Source organism: Orcinus orca, chromosome 11 (genome assembly GCF_937001465.1).
Source record: "Orcinus orca chromosome 11, mOrcOrc1.1, whole genome shotgun sequence".
NCBI lineage: Eukaryota > Metazoa > Chordata > Mammalia > Artiodactyla > Delphinidae > Orcinus > Orcinus orca.
This window is the reverse complement of record NC_064569.1, coordinates 25,159,296-25,164,345: the sequence shown is the minus strand read 5'-3', so window position 1 is coordinate 25,164,345 and position 5,050 is coordinate 25,159,296. Positions and strand designations below refer to the sequence as shown.

At 45.9% G+C, this 5,050-nt stretch overlaps 1 pseudogene; it reads left to right on the top strand.

Annotated features, from left to right (window-relative positions):
• The first annotated feature begins 502 nt into the window (after positions 1 to 502).
• LOC101275847 (post-GPI attachment to proteins factor 4-like) lies at positions 503 to 1,673 on the top strand (annotated as a pseudogene).
• The last annotated feature ends 3,377 nt before the right edge of the window (positions 1,674 to 5,050 follow it).

Genomic DNA, 5,050 nt, shown 5'->3' with positions numbered 1-5,050 from the left:
AATCCTAGGTTTTGACTGATGTGGACCTATCTGGCCCATTCTCAGGAGGTGCAGGATTTGAACAGCATGGTCCATGGATGCCTGGGGCATGAACCCACAGTCCTGCCACCTTGAAAGTCTCAGTAGGGCCAATGGCCAAACCACATGTTCACAGAATAGCAGGACCGTGAATATCAGGTGATCCTCTGGGTGGCAATCATAATGGGCTCAAGATCAGAGGGTTCGCTGCGGCCTTACTCGTGGCGTCGGCCGCTTCCTGCCGGAGGACTGCCGGAACCCCAGAAGGGTGTCCCCCGCACAGCCAGGGCCAGCATCCGTGCAGGGATGACTGAATGTCACAGTGAGGGCACTTCCCTACCCCTCGCCTGCTTCTGTGGCACCGTGAGGCCGACAGAAAGGCACGAGCTGGGCGCGTGCGAGTCCAGGTTTGACTTGCACTGATTCTGGCCTGTGGTCCAGGATGGTTTGTTCTTGGGACCAGACCTGACCAGAAGTTGACCTCATGAGTATTTCAACCTCTCCAGCTGCCCTGCTCCTCCGGAGGCTGAGGAAGCTCTCCTGGGGCAGCACTGCTGTCCAGCTCTTCATCTTAACGGTGGCGACCTTTGGTATGCTGGGTGCCCTGGCCTGTCACTGGCTTCTGAACTTTTACTTCTACCTGCGCCACTGGCATCTGAACCGAATGAACCAAGAGTTCCTGCAGCAAAGCTTGAGAGAGGGTGAAGCTGCCCTCCGCTGCCCTCTGTCAACGGCTCGGTGCCCGTCGTCTGGCAGGCCACTCCCCGCCCCTGGTTGGTCATCACCATCATCACAGTGGACAGGCAACCTGGCTTCCACTATGTCCTGCAGGTCATGTCCCAGTTTCATCAGCTCCTTCAACAATGAGGCCCCTAGCGCGAGGGGCACCAACTTTTTCTGTGCAACGTGGAGTGGAGCGTGAGCCATTTAGATGCCAAGCTGCTGTCCAAGTACGTCTCTGTGGTCAACAGCTACGAGGGCACGGAGGATGACCAATTCGTTTGAGAAAGAGAAGCAGGACTACATCTGTTGTCTGGAATCCTCCCTGCAGACCTACAACCCAGACTACATCCTGATGGTGGAAGATGACCCCGTTTCAGAAGAGCAGATCTTCCCAGTCTTGGAGCACCTTCTTCGGCCTCTGAGCCGCACCTCAGATATGCACTTTATCTAAAGCTCTATCACCCTGCGAGGCTCCAGCACTATATCACCCGGAGCCCATGCAGATCCTGAAGCGGGTTGGTGTCGGCATGTTGCTGGGGCCCTTACTAACCTGGATATATATGCAGTTTGCCAGCCAGCCGGGGTTTAGCTAACCCGTCATGCTCTTCTTCTTCCTGTACAGCATGGGTCAGGTAAAGCTGGTGGGCTGGCACTATTTCCTGGAGCTGCGGCAGCTGTGTCCTTCCCTGTACAGCGTGGTCCCTGCTTCACAGTTTTGCACCCTGGCAATACCTTTCCCTGCCCGGGTGGCCTGCTGGACCCTCACCTACCTGTCCCAGGTGTACTGCCACAAGGGCTTCGGCAAGAACACGGCACTGTTCTCACTGTTGAGGGCCAAGGGGGAGCGGGCCTATGTGGTGGAGCCCAATCTTGTGAAACACATCAGGCTCTTCTCAAGCCTTCGGTACAACTTTCACCCCAGTCTGCTCTAGCTTGCCAAGAAATGCCTTTCTGAATTGGCCACTTCTTGGAGATGCAACTATTGAGCTCTTTCTTTGGACATAGTTGCTTGTAGATATTTCATTGCTTTAAGTTTGCTAGGGTTATAGGTACTGGGATGACTGAAGAACAGGCAAGTCAAGCACCTTGGCCTTGGTAACTCTCTGGCAGAAACAAGCTGTTCACCATGAGTCCAGACCTCTGGCCCTCCACACAGCCACGCTGCCTCATGCAGTCTGACCCACCCAATGAGGGGCATTTAAATACCACTTAAATTCTATGATTGTTTATTGATCCGCTTCGCGATAGGGTCTGTGACTGCCAAAAATATTGTGCACAGTGATATGACTGGATTAGGATTTTAAGGGTAGAATTTGGTGATTCTTTTGCAATGATTTCTTTCTCATTGGGAATAAGAATGGATGTATGTTTAGAATATATGTCCCAAGAGGCAGGACCATGTTGATAGATTCTATTTGTTTCCTTGACCTGGAATGATAAAAGTGGAAAAAAGCCACACAGTGCCCAGCATCTTGCAGGTGTTACCTGGCATTTTCTTTTCCACACATTTGTAGTGCACTGATAATCAATTTTGTTCATGAGAACTTTAAGGCAGAGAAAGATCTGAAAGCACCTTCTTGATCATCAAGGACGGATTGCTTATGTTTAGTAATGATTTAATATTGAAGATTTCTATCATAATCTGATTCCTTGAAAGTTGGACATTGCAGAATAATATAGAATGGGTGAGCTCTTTACTAATAGCATACCCTTTTCCCTAACTTTGCTGGCTAATCACTCACCTTCATTTCTTTTTCTTCTATGCAGCATGATATTATAGGAGAAAAAAGCATGGACTGAAGTCAGAAGACCTGAATTTTTATTTCAGATCTCTGTCATGTCCTAGTGGTGTGAACTTGGGCAAGTCATAAGCACTCTGAATCTCAGGCTTGTCGCCTGTAAAATGGGGACAGTGATATCTACCTTTGAAATTGCCTTGAGGATTAAATGACAGAATGTATGTAAAACACTAGCAAGTGCTTATCTCACAGAGGGCACTTGGTGAATATTAGTTCTTTTCTCTCCTATAGTAAGCATATACAACTCAAGTGTATTTTGGATAAAGTATTAGTGATATTATTTAAAGTATGATATGGGGCATAGGGCTGACACCTATGGAGCAGCTGTTCCAGACCAAACACTGCTAGAATAAAGGCTGGCTTTTCCTTGTGACTTCAGAAGGATATGCAGCTCAGTTTCATCTAGCCCCCCCCTCCAGCCAAACCCAAAATAAGAATTGTTCATTCAAACTGGAAATGATCTGAGACTCCTCTTGAGCTTATTTCAAGACTAGCATCTGAAAATTACTCTTCTCAAAAGTTACAAGTAAATGTCACTTGACAATACTTACTGGCCAGTGGCCAACAAGTCCCTTTGTGGGGATGGTTGATTATATTAGAGTTCAAGCAGCTGTCCATTTTGTTTCAGTGCCACATCTTATGTTTGCTTTTAAGTTTCCACAGTGAGCTACCATCTTGGGATCTGCTTGAGAACACTGAGGGAGTAACAGGGGTTCATCATCACACTTTATAGATGAACAAACAGACCCAGAGATGCTAGAGAATTTCCTCAGTTTCACACAGCTGAACAGCAGCAGAGAGGACTGGAATGTAGTAGCTTTTTTGACTTCCAGCCCCTGTACGTTTTTCTTAACCACATTCCTTTTATAAATATCTATGTAATCAAATTCTTTTTTGTGAAATCCATTTGTAACCTGGGCTAAATAATGTCTCTGTAACCTAAGATGGTAAAAACTCACTGTGGTGTTGGTCTTGGGGAACAAACAGGTTTCAGTATGTGTTGTGTTGTTATAGTGAGCTGTTATATATCCCCCAGGAATGTCCAAAGTGTCCAGAGCTACTAGATGACTTATTGAGATGCTCAGATTCCACCCCTCCATCCCTCCTCTCCCAGTAACTGGTTCAGCCCCATGTTTGAGAAGAGAACCACTCTCAACCTAGAATTCATTTGAGTTTGTTGCATTAATGATTGGATCTCTTCGTGAAAAGTTTGTGTCCAATGACAGAACATTTAAGCTAGCCAAGCCCTAGATCAGAATCATTGTTGGTTTCCATTTCTGCTCTTTCTAATTCAGTTGTCTACTGCACACAGACATCCCTTCCCCTGACTCCTTCATTCTCGATGGCTAAGGTCATCTTTGCCTTGTCATATTTCTCTACTTACACACTAAGACATCTTCCCCCATTGATCTTAACTAGAGTCTGCCATCCTTGGACATTTTCTGCAGAAGCGGAAATCCTACCCACTTTTGTCCCTACCCACTTTCTAGATCGCCCTCCCTTTTGTCCCTCATTCCTAGAGTCCAAACTGTGTATGTTATTCTGGATTAGGACAGCTGACAGCTTTACACCAAAGCTGAAGTCTCTCATTTAATCCTGAGCAGGGAGCTAGGGGAGAACTAAAGTCCCCTTCCAATATCCAGGGACATAGTTTACCATGGGGGTGAAGGTCTCTAACAGTCCTGCATACTTTTCAGAATTTAAGTTATTGTCAGGCCTAAGAAGCTCCCTATTGTGACTGAGTGTATTTGCATAGACTTATCAGCTCAAATAAATGTACCTCTTTCACTGAGAAAAAAAAAAAAATAGACCAGAGGCCTTCCTTCATTTCTCTGGATTGAATATATCCCTCAACCTTCTTGTAAATTAAGATATTAAATATCTTCGATAAAAATGCATGCAAATTTAACTTGATTTGGAAAAATTTAGGAATGCAATGATTCTTACTCCATGTATTGAGTAGAGAATTTATACATATTAATGAGGTTAACATAGTGGGTTTTTTTTCCACTTTTGCACCTCACAGCGAACATTGCTGTTCTCAACTAACAAGCAGTGGTCTCTGCAAGAGCTCAGCAGAGTGACCACTAATAAGGGAACCAACGGGAGCAAGGTCAGCACAAAGCTACGAGTGTGAGTCCAGATGCAAATGTATTCAGAATAATTAGGGTTTGCCCATCAGCTGACGAATGTAATGCACAGTAGCAAACAGCAGAGACTTCGTGATCTACTTCCTACAAATTCTGGAATGAAAAGTAGTTTGAGTTTTGGTTGGTTCCAACTTTATCTCAGAAAACTCATAATCAGCTATAGGCCAGAGATCAGGATGCAATTCCCAGGTCTACCCAGCAACACTCCTAACCTTCAGTCCTGGGTCTGAGTCACACCTTTGTCCTTGGCCTGGATTCTGGCCCCAAAGCACCAAAATGTTGAATACTGTCAACTTCTCATTGTGCAGAGCAGTAAGTGGAAGCTCTCATGGAGCCATCTTCCCAGCCAGAACCAGAAGG